At 45.9% G+C, this 20,516-nt stretch overlaps 1 pseudogene; it reads left to right on the top strand.

The window, feature by feature from the left end:
• Positions 1-7,506: 7,506 nt before the first annotated feature.
• On the top strand, positions 7,507-9,166 carry LOC141026544 (noroxomaritidine synthase 2-like; annotated as a pseudogene).
• Positions 9,167-20,516: the final 11,350 nt, after the last annotated feature.

Here is a 20,516-nt window from a genome sequence, read left to right as displayed (position 1 = left end):
TTATCAAATGACAACATATGCCTATGGTTAGGAAACCTTAACCATCTTTTGATCAACAAGCTAGTCTAGTATAGGCTCACTAGGGACACGTATTTGTTTATGTTTCCACACATGTATTTAAGTTTCCGGTCAATACAATTCTAGCATGAATAATAAACCATTGTCCTGATTAAGGAAATATAATAATAACCACGTTATTATTGCCTCTAGGGCATATTTCCAACATAGAAAACTCTAAAGCCCTCAGTACCAACAATCAATGCTCATTTATGTACTCCTATATAGATGCTTAAGATGGAGTCAAACCACTCAACTGATTTATTTTTCATATTAACCTTAGGAACTTTGTACGTTGCCGGTAATAGGAATAATCTAGAGAGCATGTTATTTTAAGAGGATTATTTACGCTGGCTATAATTTATATGTTCTAAGCTCCTTCTGTTTTGAAACATAGTAGTATTTGTTGTATCGATTTTCTCTAGCTGTAGTCATGCTACCTCAATCCATACTCTTCAATAGATTCAATGTATGTTCTCGCCACATGCATTTATTGTGTCATTTTTACCATGCTGCCTAATAAGGGATATTGCTAGCATCTTAAAATAATGATCGAATTTATGATGAGTTTTCATCGACGTAATAATTTTTCTCTTCAATATTCTGGGGAAGTTATACACATGATTAGAACAGATAGATATAAATTTATTCAATTGTAATGAGGTGCCCTTAAATCTTAAAATACACTAAACCTTGTAAATTGGAATAGATGGGTGTTTGATTATACTGTAGCTAGAAAAGGCATATATTGAGGCTGAACAGTAATTGGCATTGTCCAAAGAAGTGTGGTCTGTAGAAAGAATCTTGAGCTTTCTAGTCATGCAATCAAACCACGATCTCTCAAGATATTTAATAAATATCTCTCTCTCTCTCTCTCTCTCTCTCTCTCTCTATATATATATATATATATATATATATATATATCTCTTTCTCTATCTATCTATCTATCTCTTATCTCTTTCTCTCTCTCAAAACTGAGCCAACAAATGGTCATGTCACGGAGCTAGAACAAAACTTCAAACTCTAATCTATCTAGTTTATCTTTTCGACACTAATTATGCTATAGGGAGAGATGTGCCGCATAATATCCTCGCTGACACGAATTTGCTTGCATTTTTTCAATGACATTTTCTTGCTTGTTGTTAGACTTAAGATGGACAATTACTGGTTCACGACTATTAGGACCTAACATTGGAACTTGTATTAATTTAATGTTTCTTGCATAAGTGTAGCCATGTAGTCATTTTTTTTGCTCTCATTAGATTGTTAGCTTCTTGCATTAGCATGCAATTTGTCCATGCCTCATACGAATGTTCGCGTAAAAAGTAAATTCACAATGTTTTTTAAATATTTTATGTTTGGACAAAGAGTCCTTCATATTACTATTCTAATTGGCAGCTTGATAATTGGTAATACGCTTGCCTTCTGATTTTATTTCTTTTCATATGCTTTGGTCTTCTTTTAATAAGTATATACTCAGTAACATATACGTATAGTGAATTTACTTCTGATTATTATGTACTCCTGTAAAAAAACGAGTACTAAATAAAGGTAAAAAATTAGTCTAGGACGTCTTCCTTTCCACTTCCTAGGGTAGTTAGCGTATTTTTTCTGACCTACCACATCTTTCCTTCCACTTTCTAGGGTAGCTAGTGTTTTTTTATTGTTTTTTCCTTTCCACTTTCTAGGGTAGTTAGCGTTCTTTATTGTTTTTGGAGATTGGAAATTTTGGGTAGTTAGAGTTGAAAATCATGTGTAGCCATTCAGTAGCAATCACAACTTTTTTTGAGGGGCTACTAATCATGGCATGGGAAAAATATCTGATGCTCCCGATGCTTAGGCGATACTGTGACATGGGCTCCTAGGAGCTGATCCAACGGTTCTCGGGAGCTCTTGAACATTTTATAAAGCTACCATCCATTTCTAAATATTTCAGGGAGACTCAAAATTGCACGCATGTACAATTACTCCTCAGGAGCCATCGGATCTGAGATTAAACGGCCCAGGAGCCCGTATCACGTTAGCATATAAGTGCCGGTGTCACCTGAAACTTCTCAACACAACCTATATAGAATAAAACATCTTTGAGGTTTACCTGTGATGCCATGAGACTGAGTCATCACGGATGGAATTGCTGGGATTATTTAATCCTGACCATAGATTAGATATCTAAATATAAGACTTTTAGATAAATATCCTTTGAGACTGAAAATTGCTGGATTCACATGGTGACTCGAAAAATAACCCCATATTATAATTTTATTATATAATAATTTAAAATATTATAATACATTATAATATAATACTACTCCCTCCATTTTTAAATATAAGATTTTTTAGATATTCCGATACGGACTGCGTACCGATTTATAGAGACGTAGTTCAGAGTGTAGATCCATTCATGTTGCTCTGTATGTAGTCCATGTTGAAATCTTTAAATGGGCTTGTATTTAAAAACGGAGGAAGTATAATATACTACCTCCATCCAGAAATACTTGTTGCTCAAATGGATATATGCAGAGTATATGAATGTTAGATACATCCGTTTGAGTGACAATGATTTCTGGAAGAGAGAAGTATAATGTAATACTCCTAGAAGAAGATAGATTAGGCAAGGAAAGTCAGTAGTTGTAACGGAATTTGGGTTTGTGCATGGAGCATCCTTTTTTTTTGTTCTCTGAACGGTGGATCAGTAATTGGTTCTGCTACGATGTATGCTTTTTTGGGTATTTTTCAGAGTATGTTACGGTGTATGTGGTCACAAAGGGGTGTATGTGGTCACAAAGTTTTCAATGGTTTATGCATCCAATTTTTCAACACGTCTGGCATCGAATGAAAAAGGCCCATGTGCGCATCAGGCATCAGCTATAGTCCTTTTCGTAGATTTAGAGTCTTCATCTGGTACGGAGACCTAGAGTTTTTGTTTGAGTTGGAGACCTAGTGTCTTACCTACCATGCGTTATCTTCTTTTAGAAAAAAATGCTACCATACTTTTACACCGGGCCGGTGCTAGGCGTCATCCGGCTGATTTCTTCAGGAAATCCGTCGGGTAGGTGGCCGTCCGATCTATCTCGCCCAAGCCGTTCGATGGGTCAATGCTTCGTCGCTTCCTTCCTCCCCCGAGTTCGTCGGTCCGTCGCTTTCTTCCTCCCGAGCACACGCAGCAGTTCGCTGCTACGTCGCGGACGGCAGCAAACGCCGGTGAGGGCTGCATCGCAGCACAAGGCAGCCCACGACGGATGTTACATCGCAGCACAGGTCGCCGGCGACGGATGTTGCATCGCAGCGCGCGGCGGCCATGGCGGATGTTAAGACGCACACAGTGATGACGGCGGAAGCTGCGAGCGGAGCGGGGGATGTGCTTTGCAGCGCCGGAGACGATGACGGATTTTGCGATGCAGTGCCGGCGGCGACAGGTGTGGCGACGCAGCACGCGGTGCCCATGGCGGAGGGTGTGATGCAGCGCCGGCGAAGACAGGTGCTGCGACGCAGCACGCGACGGCCATGGCGGAAGCTGCAACGCGGCGCGCGGCGATGACGGTCGAAGCTGCTATGCAGCACGCGGCGATGACGACAGGAGCTGCTATGCAGCGACGCAGCGCGGGGACGCTACGATACAGCTCCAGCGACGGCCATGGCGGTAGCTGCAAACGCAGCACGCGGCGGCGACGACAGGAACTGCTATGCAGGGACGCAACGCGAGGACGCCATGATGCAGCTCCGACGACGGCCATGGCGGTAGCTGGAAACGCAGCGCGCAGCGACGGCGGAAGCTGCTATGCAGCGCGCGGCGACAACGACGGAGCTTCAATGCATCCACGGCGGAGCTTCAATGCGGCCAGGACGGAGCTTCGATGCAGCCGCTGCCGACGGTTCGTCCCCCTCCTCCAGTGCGGTGGCTTTGCTTGTCTCTCTGCTAAGTGGCCAACGGGAAGGGGGAAGAAACTGGTGGACGACAGGCTTCGGGGAGAAGATAAGGTGGAGGGGAAGGAAGCGGTGGGGTGGGCAGGGACCCGTGTTGCGCGGAGAGAGAGGTTTACGGGAGGAAGATTTCATCCGGTTGATTCTAAACGTTTTCCTTTACACCGATGCAGAATACACACGTGCCACTAATATGGGTCCACCAAACTTAAAAGCAATAATAGATCTAACGGTTATGTTTACTTGATCTTTCAGATGAAAGGTCGGATGGTTCGGATTAACGTGGGAATTTCTAGCTAATTCCTCTATTTTTCTTCCGTATTTTCCTTTTACAATATAATAGAATAGATGTACAGTTGGCAGCAGAAGACCTGTTTTCCATGTATGTTTCTTGTATTAAAGATTACCGAGTAGTATTTGGGAATGGGTTGCTACGCTAGTGAATGACCTGTTTTCCATGCACGTTTCTTTTTTGCAAATATTGCAGCTTAGGACTTCTATCTAATCTCGACCAAACTTTGTTAATGAGGTACATGATACACTTATTAGTGCACATCAACTTGTTAAGTCATTCCCTGCTCAACATGCGTGTGTGCTTATCCAGGACCTACAACATGCATGAGCGCCAAAGTAATTGAATCTTAAACTGCAGGCATTTAAACAAACAGCTATTTTGAAAACAGGAACACCACCGGTAGCTTGCTTCTTCCATTTTGGCGAGTACTTGAGGATCAAACATGACTGCAAGTCTGTATATCTTGTGAACCTTTGCATCAACAGAAATACTATATTAGCTTCCCTTGAAATCCAAATCCGAATAACAAAGAACAACAGAATTATAAACCACGTGTGCAGGGCTCCATCCTCGACGGCGTTAATGAAAGTAACACAACAACAATAAACATAAGTATATAAACTGGACACGGGTTAATGGAAGCTTTACGGTCTGAATTTGGTGTTGCTACACTCTCCCTAATTCCTATTTGTCCTCTCGGTCGGTGTGGTGAAGTATATAAACTATACACTAGTTTGCAGCAGTACCAAACAATTCTAATTAACTATAAGACATGAATCATACAAACTATGACTAAATAAGTAACATGCAAAAAGAAGTAGGATCAATGGACTACAACTATGACCGAATAAGTAACTAGTTTGCTGCAAAAATAAGTTGATCGGATGATCGAATGCAAGTGAGAACATGGAGGGAGCGGCCAAATCGATACAAAAACTGAGGAGGGGAGACATTCCATCCATGGCGGCGGCTGTGTTGTGTCGGAGTGCCGTGGTGGTCGTCCTCGTCCATGGAGCCTGGCTGCTGCACCGGATCAAAGAAATAAGTGAGGGGTTCAGGGAGCGAAGGAAGAAGGGGAGAGGAGATCTCACCGCGCCGGAGTTGGAGGCAGCCAAAACCCTAGCCACGGAGAGGGGTCAGGCGTGAGTTGTCGTGGCCGCGAGGAGCAGATCTGTCCGGAGGAAAGGAAGGAGCATGTCGACGGGAACTCGAGGGTGTGCTGTGCGCCGGCGAGGGCTGCCGGAACTCGCCGGAATTGGGCGTCCTGTTTGGCGGCGACGAGGTCGCGGGAGACAGAGGAGAGGGGGCCACTGGGTTGGGCTGGGCTGGGGTTGACGACGACGGCGCCGCTTGAAGGAGAGGTAGGAGAGGCGCAGTGGGGAAGAGAGAAGGACACAGCCACGGTGAGGTCGTGAGGTGGGCGGGGGGGGGGGGGGGGGGGGCAGCGACTGTGGGAGGTGGATCTTGGAGGAGTGAGACCTTTCTTTAGGCCAGTGACGTGCACCTCTACAACCTTTTTTTTACCACGGGCACCTCTACAACTTTGCGACGGGCACAAGACGAAGCCTGCCATTGCCATTTCACTTATCAGTGGCTGGCCAAAACTAAAGCCCACCATTGCTATTTTTAGGTAGATTTTGCAACAAGACTAAAAATAATAGCGGCTGCAATTTTGTGCCGGACACAGATAACATTTATTGCCACCCGCCACTCTAACTCAGCTACCAGTGGCGGTTGCAATTTTGTGCCGGCCACAGGTAAAATTTGCCCCATCACAAATATGGACAGTTGTTACCAGTGATAGGCTCAAACCGCTGCCCGCCTGTGGTAAGCCAATAGCAATGGCGAGCGGATATTGGAGCCCGCCACTGTTAATAGCAGTGGTGAGTGTTATACTGCGTCCGCCACTGATTAGAGGTCACTTATAAGCCCTTTCCCAGTAGTGATAGTGGGAGCACCACATCAGGTGCAATCAATGATGCAGGTTGCGCTTACTGTAGTTTGGTCGCCACCGCGCCTAGGACCATCACTCTCTTCTCCAGACGTGGCCTCTAGGTGGCCAGATCTTCGATCAAGGCTGAGATCACAATGATCGCTGCGGTGTCAGCCTCCAGCATGGCCTAGAGCTTGTCGGAGGTAGGCCTGATGATAGGATCCATGGCCCCGAGTTTGTTGTGCGCTTTTCGTAGACTCCTTGTCTTCACAAATTGCGCGAGCTCATTTGAGGGGAAGTGGTGGTGAGCGGCCTCTGATACCAGGTGTTAGTGTTGCGTAGTGGGACGATGGAGGCACTCTTAGTAGCAATTTTGTGGCAGATTTTTTGTGACAAGGGGAATATGTTAATATCACGGAGATACCAACTACACTCAGCCTCTGCAACAATGCAACATCGTAAAGACATTACAAGTGCACATAGCCAAAAGATAAAAAAGAAGAAGGAAAAAGAAAAATCCCGCTACAGTGATGAATTCCTTATTAGCTGTAGCACGAATCACCACCTAGAAAACACACAAGTCCACATTCTCCAAAAGCGACGCCTCCAAGAAGAAAATAGTGAGAAGCACCGTCATCGCCTGATGCTAGATCTTAGGTTTTCACACTTGAGAAGATCCGCCCTCTCAAAACAATGCCTTCAACAAGGTCACTGCCAGGCACAACCAATTAAAGCCAGGCCTTGGGTTTTCACCCTGGAAGCTAAGATTTTGCAACGACGGACGTCACACACACCACGAGGCCCACGCGAAGTGGAGGATCCCACTGCCGCCAGACGCCGCCAGGCTGCGTAAGCCAGCAGCGGCGTGAGGGACCGCCCGCAGGCTTTGCCCCGCGCCATTTAGTTTCTGATACACGATTACAAGAATGGTGGGCATCTTGTTCTTGGAGGAAAGGAAGAGGAACTGAGGAAGGGAGGGGAAGAGCTGGTCGCCATTCTCGCCTTTGCCATGATCCACTGGATACCTCTCTCAAATGCCCTAGCTGCTGCTTAAGTGTTGGCTGGTCTTGGGTCTGTGTCGCTCACCCATTCCGGCCAAACCGCACGTGTGTTCGGTACCCTCGCACGTCGTGGACGATGTTGGCAAGGCCTTTTGTTACTGTGATGTGGGTCCGCCACGGCAGGGATTCTGACAAGAGTAGACAAATAGAACCCCAAAGGAACATCAAAACTCGAAAGAAAATCTTGTCTATAAATAACTCTCGCAAGCTCAAACATTCAGCATCCAGTTTAATGAAAATGGCACTCTTCTCGTGTCCAGACCTTCTCTTCTCCTTGCTTGTCCTGCTTCTCTCCTTGCTCTGTTTAGTCAAGTTGAGAAGTTCCAATATGGCAGCGCTCCCTGGGGAATGGCCACTGGTTGGCATGTTCCCTTCCCTCGTGGCTAACCTCCACCGCTTCCATGACTACAACACCGCCTTCCTTGCCGCTTCGGGCGGTAGCTTCGTGTTTCGTGGGCCGTCTCTCTCTGGCATGCGCTTCTTCTTCACCTGCGACCCCGCGAACATCCGCCACATCTTCGTCTCCAACTTCACGAACTACCCCAAGGGTGTGGAGTTCGCGGCCATCTTCGACATCATGGGGGACAGCTTCTTCAACGCAGACGGCGAGTCGTGGCGCCGCCAGCGTGAAAAGGTGCAGCACCTCGTGTCCAGCCCACAGCTGCTCACTTACATGGCCTGGTGCGCCGTGACAAGGTGGAGGACGGCCTCCTCCCCTTCTTGTCGCGAAGCAGCCACGCAGAAGTTCCGATTGATATTCAAGAACTGTTTACCAGGTTCACATTCGACATGACGGCCAGGTCGGTCTTCAGGGTCGACCCTGGTCTCCTGTCAGTAGATATGCCACCCCTGACTGTGCCGAACGCCATGGAAGCCGTCATGGATGTAGGCTTCTTCCGGCACACGGTGCCAGCTTCTTGCTGGAGGTTTATGAAGCGTGTAAAAGTCGGCCCAGAGCGGCAGCTCGCGGCAGCGCAGTTGGAGCTCCGATGATTCGTTGCCGAGATGTTGGAGAAAAGGAGAGACGGACCAGTCCACGTGGATGAAGTGCGAGAAGAAAGGAACGAGGAAATTGTTTCTTCCTATCTCCATGACCCAGAGTACAGTGACGAGAACGGAAGACCTAATGCCTTCCTCTACGCAACCCTGATCAATTACATGTTTGCCGGGCGTGACACGGCCGGCATGAGCATGACCTGGTTCTTCTACAACCACATCAAACACCCGCATGTGGTGTCGGCCATCAGAGTGGAACTAGCACCCATTGCCATGCACAAAGCTGCAACCTCCACCGGCAACAACCACATGGTAATCTTTGATCCCGAGGAGACGAAACCGCTCGTCTACCTCCAGGCGGCATTGTTCGAGTCGATGAGGCTGTACCCGCCGGGTCCGATCGAGCGCAAGACGGTGATGGCAGACGATGTGCTGCCCAGCGGGCACAGGGTGCAGAGGGGTGAAACCATCCTCATCGCGCTCTACTCGATGGGCAGGATGGAAGGTGTGTGGGGCGAGGACGGCCACGAGTACCGGCCAGAGAGATGGGTCAAGGAGGACGGCAAGCTGCTGCACGTGCCGTCGTACAAGTTCCTAGCCTTCAACGCCGGGGCAAGATCATGTTTGGGCAAGCACATCTCGGTAGTGCAGATGAAGAGTGTGATCGCCGCCATGGTGTGGAACTTCGATTTCGAGATGCTGACAGGACACGTTGTAGAGCCCAAGCCGTCCGTCGTGCTCAAAATGAAGAATGGGTTGCTGGCTAAGGTCCACAAACGGCGGGTCGAATAAACCATACAAAAGCCATCTACGTACTCGGTATCTTTCTATTTTATTACTACATGGGAAGCATTTGTATTTCTCGTCTATGTTTGGCAGCAATAAGTATGTGTCCTTCCTTCCTCGCTGAAATAATAAGTATTTGCTCTTCCTTCCTCGCTGAAATAATACGTATTTGCTATTCCTTCCTCACTAAAACAAGTATATATCCACATTTGGTTTCTTATAATTTTTCATACGTAACGTACCCTTCACATTTCTATATATATTTCTAGCATCACCTAGCATTTTATTACAAAAGTAGACAGCAACGCATGCCCATCATGATCTAGTCTCATGTATCATGTATGACAGAATGTGTGAATCTCACCGTAGCTCCATACGCTGCACAGCGTGTGCATCTCAACGTAGCTCCATACGCTGCGCAATTGGGTTTCTGCTGCATGGGGCAAAAGTAAATTAGCGAAGACTTCCCCTCAATTACAATGCATTAATATTCATGGAAAACCTCTCTTTTGCCACGAATATTAATGCACTGTACTTGTGCAAAACCATTTTTGTCCTTAATTGCCTACTTATTCACAACCACAATATATTATATACTAGGTGCATTCCCCGCGCGTTGCTGCGGGGATTTGATGACCAAATTTAGAGAAGCAATAGCTTTAATGAAGCAAGGAATAAAGTACCATGATGATTTTCGAGAATCATAGTATGTTAGTGGTGCAAATCACATCGCATGTGTCCTGAGTTGAGAGGCAAAAATTATGAAGATTATCGTATTGAAAGATAAATTTGATGCAAGCACTCAGTACGGTATATTTACACAAATGGTGTTATGTGTAGAAATAAATTTATGTTTGAATATAATAGATTCATTAATAAATAAAGGGCTAATTTGTACAAATATATCTTGCAGGACCCCCTTGCTGAAAATGGAGTGGATATGGGATTCACCCTTTTTGATGGTGCCAACAATGATACTGTGATGGCCATGCCAGGGTTTGTGATGTGTTCATCCTAAGATGAACCTATGGTAGTTACGCAAGACTTTGCTTTTGTAAATTCCTTGAGCTGATTTAGAGGCATCTTGGAGTGCTTAGCGTTATCTTAATTGTTAGCAGCTCAGACGCTAGAACAACAATAAATGAATATACCAGGCAGGAGATAATTATGTGTTAAAAAAAGATAGTAACATGGTATATTTTGAAGCAATGAAGAACTAATTCCTGATTGGTGATGCTCCATGTCTTTGGCACTGAGGAGAAGAGAGTATTGTAGGATGAAGGGAGATGACGTTGTGAGCCTATATACCTGTGAACAGAAATAAGGGATATAAAGGCTAGTAAAGGAAGATTTGGAATTCATGACATATTTAAGTTGAATAAATAGTATTAATATGCACTATTGCAGGTACTTTGTCACAAAAACAGTGCTCGAGGTATCAATAAAAGAAAGTAAGGGAAGAGAGAATTAGCAACTGCGTGTTTTGTGGTGGAAACTTAAGCATCATGATCTGCCATACTTCTTTTAGAAAAAATAAATCAGCGAATAGTTGGCATAGCCAAGAAAACAATAAAATTTGATATTGATAGGGCATCTCTCATCTTTCTAGCTGCAATTTCATACAGTAAGATGCATGAAAAGGGATGATAAATAGACGATGTATTTACAAATTAAAATAGAGTACATGCATGAGAAGTTGAAGCAGCAAACCTGAAGGTGACCAAACTTTTGCAATGATAAAGATTAGCCAGATTTAAGTACATAGAAAATCTTTGTCAGTCATTTGTATGTGAGATCCTGATTCAAGGGGAGAGAAGGTTGTCGGCCCTCGGTTTGGTGTCTGTTGTCATGCTGATTTTGGTAAAATATGCATGCACTGCCCTATTAATCTGCAAGCACAGACGAAGAAATCATGATGTTGCAAAAACCTCAAGATTCCAGTATAAAACGAAGGTGGTTAGCTAAGCAATCTTCATTACGCACAAAGGACTCTTTGGTATGGAAGGTGATTAACTAACCAATCTTCATTACGCCGGAAGGACTCTTTGATATCGAACGCTTTATTATCTAGAAATAAAAAATGGGGGAATCCAAACCTTAGTTGTATTGTGTGTAGATATAGCGACGGGAGCCACGCCGCTTCGACCGTCGGAGGTGAGCAGTGGCGTGGGGTCTCGGCGAGTCGGCCGCCGTGGCGTCGAATAGGAATAGCGCTGTTTTCCTTGTAGGTCGCTAATAGTTGTTTGGCCGGCTTGTCCGACACGGATCGCCGGGGAGGTAGGCGCCATGCACTAGTGCAGAACCGGGCATTATCACCGGTTCGTAAGGCCTTTTAGTGCCAGTTCTGTAACCAGCACTAAAGGGTGGGGACTAAAGGTCCACCCCTTTAGTTCCGGTTCAACACGAACCGCCACTAAAGGGCCACCACGTCGCACGAGCCAGCGCCGGGAGCTTGGAGAACTTTAGTACCGGTTTGTAACACCAACCGGTACTAAAAATTTTGGGGGTTTTGGTTTTATTATTTATTTTTCCTTCAATTTTGTGTTTTCCATTTAATTTATAGATTTTTTTTACATTATAATGAGTTATTAAATCACTAGGTGAAAGAACCGCGGATTAGTTTTAAGTGGATGGATCCTAAGTGATCAAGTAATCCAGTTGAAACTAATCCGCGGTTCTTTCATACATGATATAATAACTCATCATCATCATCATCATCATATTAATATAAAAACTCTTGCATCATATCATCACCAATAACACTAGCTAATAATCATCATAGTCATTACCGCTATCTAATCACCACCAACACTAGCTTAAAGAAGAAACATTCACTTGTACCAGAAGCAAAGATATCATCGAGTTCAACATGATCACGACATTATACGCTCATAAGACCACAAAAGCAAATCACTTTGAGCTTAAGTTCAGGACGAAGAACACGGACATGAGAGGATAAGTACTAAGAGCAGGAACTAGCTAATCACTCCTGCTGCTCTCTCTCCGGTAAAATAGCATAGAACATGTGTAGCTCTCCTGATTCATCATATTGGAGCATGCAGATGAACCTGTCTCCAAATCATGGGCTGCACTTCTAATTGCTACCCCCTAGTACTTCTCTGCGATCCTTCACAATTTTGCTCCAGTCTTTCATTATTAAGCATTCCTCGGTTCTAGAAACCCTGAATGCACTCATGTGCATTGTAGGATGTCTTGGCCGTAAGCTCACCATTGACATGTGACCTTTCGTCTCGATCCACTGAGGCACAACTATCATCGGGAGTCCCTGTTGAAGAACATCGTATAGTAACATACTTAGCAATGAAGTTTAGGTTAAAAATTAATGTATTCAAAAGATGCACTGATGACAAATAGTAAAAATCTTACCATATTTCCTCAATAGATGTGACCGTAGTTCAATACGAACACTATTGGTCGCATGTTTTGAGTACTAAGATTTGAAAGTCCAAGAAAATAATTTCTCTTGACAGCATCAAACATAATGACTTATCTCCTCGCAGTTTAGTTCAGCCCCGGGACAGTGGACGGTCCTGTCTACCAAGCGTCGGACATGTTTGCTTGAAGGGAAATAAGCTGCCAATAGAAATTAGTTGTCAACTATTTTTGAATAAAGAATATCGAAGACATAAATATGATTGAGAAACTCAAATAATGGTAGAACTGGAGGCGTCTGCACATCGACCCAGATGTCGATATTACCTTCATATCATCTTCAGGACGAGTATCAAAGGTGATAACCATATCAGGCTCAAATGCATAAGCCTTGCATAGTGTTTGCCAAGTTTTGCATTCAAAATAGGTGTAGGTGTCTGCATTGTATAATTTTGCGTAGAAAGTATAACCATGCTCGGTCTTCAAGTAAACTCTCTTTACCTCCATAGCTTTTATAGGACTGAACCAATCTTATCCAAGACAAAAATTCTTGCATGGCAGGGGATACGCTAGTAGAATAGTAAAAATTTAAAATTATAAGTTGAAGTAAATGAAGCATAAGTCATGCTTAATTACGAAAAAAACACTTGTCATTGTGAATTACTGTATCTATTTCGAAGGTCTCATCCAGCTTGATGCTGAAGCGCCTATCATCAACTAGGAAATTTCTGTCGCACAGGCCGCGCTCCTCTTCACAGTATTCGCGCATACCGAAATCCTTTTCGTCGTCAGACATTTCCTATGTTCATATAAACACTAATTCTATTAATTCAACTCATTCAACAAGTTCTATTAATTCAAATAGTTCTATTAATTCAACTAGTTCTATTAATACAACTAATTCAACTAAGCACTTATTAAAAATAATCTAGTTCTATTAATTTTCTTAGTAAAAATAAAATAGTTCTATAGTAAAATTTTAATTAGATCATCAAATCTTATTGATCTAAATTTAATATATCTAATTCATCTAACATTAATATATCTAATTCATCTATAACTAAAAGTATAAAAAACTAATTCATCTAACATTAATATCTAGCTAATTCACCTAACATTTGACATTAAACTAAAAGTATAACAAACTAAAAAATAGAAAATAATTAAGAAAAATTTCTCTCTCTGTGTGTGTACTGTGTGTGTGAGGCCCGCCATGGCGCGGCAGGGGGCGGTTCTTACAGCAGGGCGACGGCCGGCGATGCGAGGCGACGGGGGCCGGCGACGGGGACGGGCCGGGGCGGCGACGTACTGGGACGGGCCGGGGGCAGCGCGCGCGATCGACAACGGGGACGGGCACGCGCGGCGACGGGGGCGGGGACGGAGACTGGGACAGGCGCGCGCGACGCGGGCGGTGACGGGGACAGGCGCGGCGGTGATGGGGACGGGCGCGATGACGAAGCAGATGAAGAAAAAACTAACTGAAATTTTCGTAAGTGCTATATATATATATATATATAGGAGGGGCCTTTAGTACCGGTTGGAGCCACCAACCGGTACTAAAGGTCAAATTTGGCCAGACCAAATGGCGGGAAGCGACCCCCTTTAGTACTGTGTCATGGCTGCAACCGGTACTAAAGACCCCCCCCCCCCCTTTAGTACCGGTTGGAGCCACGACCCGGTACTAAAGGGGCGCGCTAGCGCAGGTGCGGTGTGGCAAGTTTAGTCCCACCTCGCTAGATGATACGTCTCCAACGTATCTATAATTTATGAAGTGTTCATGCTATTATGCTATGCTTCTAGGATGTTTTATATGCATTTATATGATATTTTATATGATTTTTGGTACTAACCTATTAACCTAGAGCCCAGTGCCAGTTTCTGTTTTCTCATTGTAGGATTCCATCGTTACCCCCGAGTTCTGATAACCATCGCTCTTCATGTCCTTTCCCTCGATGTAGAATGTGTAGTCGTTGATATCGTACGCCTCATACGTCATCAGGTTGTGCTCGGCGCCCTGTGACAAGGCGAATATGAGTTGTTCTTCCGCGGAAGAATCCTCATGTAAAGGCGGCATACTTGAGAAAATGCTGCCTCGCTGCCCTGCTGACTAGACTGCCTGTAACCTTTATTGTCTTGCCGTGATGATGAGTAAGAATCGTAGTCCGATTGAAACAGTCGATAAATCCCTTGTTGGTGGTTAACCAGTCCATTCCTAGGATAACATCCAGTCCTTTATTTTCCAACACGATGAGATTCGCCTGAAACTTTAGTCTTTCAAACTCAATAATCACACCTTGGCAGTAACTCTGAGTGATCTGCTTATTCCCGGGGGACTTGATGATCATGGACTTTTCCAAAGGAAGTATCGGAAAACGATGTTGCAAAACAAAACTCTTCGAAATGAACGAGTGAGAAGCTCCAGAATCAAACAAAACCGTGGCAGGTATTGTGTTGACAGGGAACGTACCGAGCACGATATCTGGGGCATTCTGTGCTTCCTCCTTGGTCACATGGTTCAAGTGACCCTTCTTGTGATTGTTGTTGGGGTTGAAGTTGTTACGCCTGGGGGCTGGATTATTTCCACCATTGTTCGGCTTGGGGGCCGAGTTCCTTGGCTTTGGGCACTGTTTGGCATAGTGTACTTCCTCTCCGCAAGCATAGCAAGTGACACCTGGGCGGTATGTAAAGTCCTTGTCCCTTGAATGAAAATGTTTGGTTGGCCTTAGAGCTGTGGTTGTGGATTTTCTGGCTTCATTCCTCTGAATATCAGTCTTGCTCCGGTTGTTGCGAGCATGAGTCGTCTTGTCCCTTTTTCGCTTGCGAATATCCTCCAGGCTGCGGCGCTCATTCTCCAATGTAATAGCCTTGTCAACCAGTGTTTTGAAGTCTGGAAAGGTGTGTACGACCAGTTGGCATTTAAGTGCTGGCGCCAGACCATCCAAAAAATTTTCCATCCTTTTATTCTTAGTCATATGCTCATCGTAGGCATAACGAGATAATTGAGTGAACTGACTGTTGTACTCAGTCACTGTCATGCCTCTCTGCTTGAGGTCATCAAACTCCCTTTTCTTGATCTTTATAATGCTCCTGGGGATGTGCGCCCCACGAAAACCTTCCTTAAACTCTTCCCAGGTGATGTTATGTTCATTGGGGTGCATGTGTAGAAAATTTTCCCACCATGCTGCAACTGCTCCAGTGAGGTAGTGAGGTGCATAAAGCACCTTCTCACGATCTGAACATTGTGCAATAATCAACTTCCTTTCGATGTCACGAAGCCAATCATCGGCCTCAAGCGGCCTATCAGTGTGAGCGAACGTTGGAGGACGTGTCTTTTGTAGTTCAGACAACCTGGAATGCGGCTGGTATGGCTCACGGTGATTTCCCATATTGATAATGTGATTCATCATTTCCTGATGCTGCTGCTGGCTTTGTTCAAAAAGGCGGCATACTTGAGAAAATGCTGCCTCGCTGCCCTGCTGACTAGACTGCCCCTGTGTGAAGTTGTTGCTTGTCTGGGTTCCATAAACTTCTTCCGGTGGATTTGGCATGGAACGAGTCCAGGGACGAGGCATTTTCCACTCTGGGGTATTTTTTTTGCAAAACTCATGAGAAGAACTGTGTGGCACAAGGAATAATTTTGCAAAGGCGAAAATTTAAAAGACCTCAAGATTTTTCAAGAAAAATACTTGATTGCGCATGGAGAAGGACTGCTTAGTACATATCTTACACGCGATTCGTAATTATACAATACATCACTCAGGATGTGCGTACACATTCCTGACATGTTATTTAGGCTAGTGCACTTCTCCGAGATCCTACATGATGCGCACACAAACTACTCCTCACCAAACCTAGGTACATATAAACATATCATACAAGCGGGTACATCACACGGTCGCTAGGCGCACTCAGTCGGAGATGGTGAAAACTTCCCTCGGCCTGCCGAGGGTAAGACCCAGAGGTGCAGGAGACTCAACCTCCTCCTCCTCCCTAATAGGCTCTAGGCGCGTAGGACTGCGTTGAGGAGTTGGTGCGGGTGCGACAGGCGGTGCAGCTCTACTTGGAGTAGGAGCAATGACTTGGTCAAACTCCTCAGTGGTAGGCAGACGGCGAGCGGTGGCTAAAATGGCAGGTGTATAGGATGCTGAGGACGAGACGAAAGTCAGTGGCGGTGCCATGTGGAGAAGCTCCCTCCTGTTGGCGGAACAGTCCCGAACTGAGTCCATACGGGCAGCCACAAGGTCGTCCACGAGGTTGTCGAAAGCTGCCTCAAGGGCTTTGAGATACTCAACAAGCATCTCGATAGCCTCATCTCTCTCTCCCCTATGGCAGGCGAATGCATAGTGACAAGTATATGGCACATGGCATGGGAGGTAGCGGTAGCGCCGAGTCTTCATCGTAGGAAGAACATCCCGAAGACGAGCTATCGCCTCACGGGCGGCCATCTGCATGGCATGCCTCTCCGTAGGCATGGCCCTTCCCACAAAACGGAAGTGGCGAGATGCAGAACGTCCTCCCTTGAATTGCACCACGGCCTAGTGCATAGACACGTCGTCGCTGAGCATGTGCTGGTAAAGTGTGAACTCTAGACGAGTCGACGGCCTGATCGTGAGCTTGGTGATGGAGACGAGAAGCTTGACAAACCCCTCAGGCACATTGGCGAACACCCGCGACTCGCAGTCGTTGCCAGCCATCTGCAAAAGTAGGCAAAAATTCTGAATAGTCAAATCATAAATTTATGATGACTAACAGAAAATAGCTACATTTGCAAAATGCTGAAAAAGCACTAAAAACGCTAATAACCGATTAGCGATCGCACCTAGTGGCTTCCTACAGTCAGCCTGGCTCTGATACCAAGCTTGTCACGACCGGTTTTCCAATAAAACATTTATTGAGAAACCGATCCCTTTAACGGACCAGTAGAGAAGAATCCTTCTTACTGGTAGACAAATTCTTGATCACAGAAATATCCAGGAGTACTAAATATAATAAAAGGTTGAGAGGAGGCTGCTCAACAATTTATTACAAGCACGCCGATATTATACATAAAGGCGGATAGGACACAAGGGGTATGGTGGCATAACTACTGACTCGTAATAAAAGTGGTGGTGGATATGTCACAGTGAAGTGGGTGACATGACTCCTAAATCTTACAGCTCATCGAGCGTCGGAGTGAGGCTCGAGGACTTTTATTGTGGGTGGCGGAAGCGTATATAATACAAGTGACCAAATTCAGGATCGCACGGGACTGACTGGGACTCCTCTAGGCGTCGGACTCGCTATCAAACTCATCATCCATGAGATCGCCTTCGTCAACATCTGGCCAAATCAACAAGCCAGGTGAGTACTATGAAAGTACTCGCAAGACAGTTTGGACATAAGATATAACAAATGCAAACATGATGCACATGAGCAGATTAATAATGCACACTCCGATAATAAACTTGCACTACATGGGAAATAAAAAGGAAGTCGGGCGGTAGTCCTCCCGAAATCCCAATGTAATACTGAAGGCCAATCGAGTGTCTGAAATGACTCCTCGAAAGGGTACAAACAAATTAACAATGCCGCAGTCGGGCGTCAGGGCGACACCACATAAAGGGCTTATAATGGAATATAAACGATAGTGCATGCCACAGTCGGACGTCTAAGCGACATCACGGAAAGGGCTTACAACAAAAGTAAATAACGAGAGTGCCACAGTCGGACGTCTGAGCGACATCACATAAAGGGCTTATATCAAAAGTAAATAACAAGAGTGCCACAGTCGGACGTCTGAGCGACATCACATAAAGGGCTTATATCAAAAGTAAATAACAAGAGTGCCACAGTCGGACGTCTGAGCGACATCACATAAAGGGCTTATATCAAAAGTAAATAACAAGAGTGCCACAGTCGGACGTCTGAGTGACATCACATAAAGGGCTTATATCAAAAGTAAATAACAAGAGTGCCATAGTCGGACGTCGGAGCGACATCCCATAAAGGGCTTATATTTCATAACCCGATATTCCAGTAGCTCATGAAGTTAAATCATCTCAAGGAAATACTCAGGTACGAAATAATAAAATGGTTAGTCCATCCACAGGAATAACATTCAACCGGGTTTACCACTCAAGCTTGTTGACCGGGGATTTCCACGGGGACTGACACAGGGACTGACACTGAGACTGATATGGATACTGTTTGGATACATTGACCCAGGTCCTTGACCATGGACACGATGACTCAGAAGGTTTTGACTCTGCAGAGTTTGTACTCTTAACCACAACCAACGGATTTCAGTAGTCACAAGGGACTAGTTCCGTTTACGGTATTTTAGGAGAAACACATCTAACAAGTACACACCCATTCCACATTCCGATGCCAGGAATCACCCTAGGCAACGTTCAAGAAAAACCTTGAGACGGGGAGGCTACAACCTCGCATAGCATGGGATCAAATTTATATCGCGCGCTCTAAGGGGTGCCCCCCTCTCGGTCCCAACCGGAAACACCCATGCCCCCTGACCGGATGACTGGCTTTAATCCAGGGCCATGGAACCCTCATCCCGGCCCCTCTATTTGGTGTGTACAAGGAAAGAGGTTTGCAACTTACTAAACCGTATTCTTTGTAGAAAACATGTGGCAGCACGGAAAGGGGACGAACGGTAACGTGGCTCGGTCCACGTTAACGTCGGAGTTTAACGGTTGACATAAGACTGGCATGCTACAACAGTACCATCTTACTACCTCTCATGTCACCACATGATCAGGTCATCTCCCATCAAAAGATCACATCAAACTTCGAAGCACACGGGTAGTTGCCTTGCATGCAACGTAACACTTACTGATGCTCATATGCCATGCACAAACTATTCAAGCAACCATGCAAAACACTCATCATGTCAAAGGTTCAAACATGCTTGCCTGGTTCGGAGAAGTCGGAGTCTAGCTCGGCGAAGTTCGCGGCTCCGTCACCTCCTCCGGAATCTACGGTATAAAGAAACCGTATACTAACGTGAAAACGGTTGCGTGTATAAAAATTATTCCAAATTTTTTCCAAATAAATACTATAAAAAACTAGACAAAAATATAAGACTGACAAAAAAAGAATCAATCAAAAAGATATAAGGGTTTTAGTCCAAGGACTAATCTGTGATGAAACAGAAAAGATCCAGGGGCTTGTTTGAAAAAGCAAAAAACGCTTCGGTACGAAATACGCCAGCCCAGAGGGGAAAACACACTTTGCCCGAAGGCGCCTTCAGAAAACGGTTTGAAGGAAAAGAAAGAGAGGCTGCCGGGTGGGTCCCACCCGTCAGGTTCAAACTCCAACAGAGCTCGCCGGCGCCCGAAGGCTGCGGTGGTCGCCGGCGTTGATCCACGGCGAGGTAGAGTGATCGGAGGGTACCTACGGGTTCAGGGTGTTCTTCCGCGTCGGTGGGTGGTGGACTTGGCCGTCGGTGAGCACCACGTCGATGGCGACCTTATCTCCGGCGGACGGTGGTTCGGGCGAGGGTGGAACTCTCCGGTGGGTGCTGCAAACTCCAAATTAGGGCGCGGGTCAGAGAGGTGGATGCACTAGGAGGCTACTGGCATGAGTTGAGAGGCGGGGGTGCACGCACTGGAGCGAATCCTGCCGGATCCCGAAGCGGGTCGAGGCGGCCGGAGTTGAGGAAGAAGACCTCCTCGAGGCCTTCCCTGTGGCTTGGCGTGGTCCTTGTGGGGTGTAGGGATGGTGCGTGTTCGAGTTCGAGCTCGGGACCTCCTTTTATAGGCGATCCGAGGAGGTGGTCGTGAACGGGATAACGCCGGCGAGCAATTACGGCGAGGCAGAGGTCGGGCAGTAGGTTTAGGCGGTTGGGCATCACCGTGATGGTCTACTGGCACCGTTTCTCCGCTAAGATCTCGGTCGGACATGGATAATGCTCTGGTCCTCGACGGAACGGCCGTACGGGCACAACGGCGGCAGGGAGCGCGCTCCGTGCCTCCCAGTTCACGACGACGGCTCTGCAGCGTGCACAGACGAGGGGACGGCCACGCGGTGGTCTCTGGTGGCTTGGGCGGTGCTGGACGGCGCCGTCCCACGCTGCGCC

Source organism: Aegilops tauschii, chromosome 7 (assembly GCF_002575655.3).
Source record: "Aegilops tauschii subsp. strangulata cultivar AL8/78 chromosome 7, Aet v6.0, whole genome shotgun sequence".
In the NCBI taxonomy this organism is placed as follows: domain Eukaryota; kingdom Viridiplantae; phylum Streptophyta; class Magnoliopsida; order Poales; family Poaceae; genus Aegilops; species Aegilops tauschii.
The sequence above is the reverse complement of the archived record's forward strand: the minus strand, read 5'-3'. Positions and strand labels throughout refer to the sequence as shown.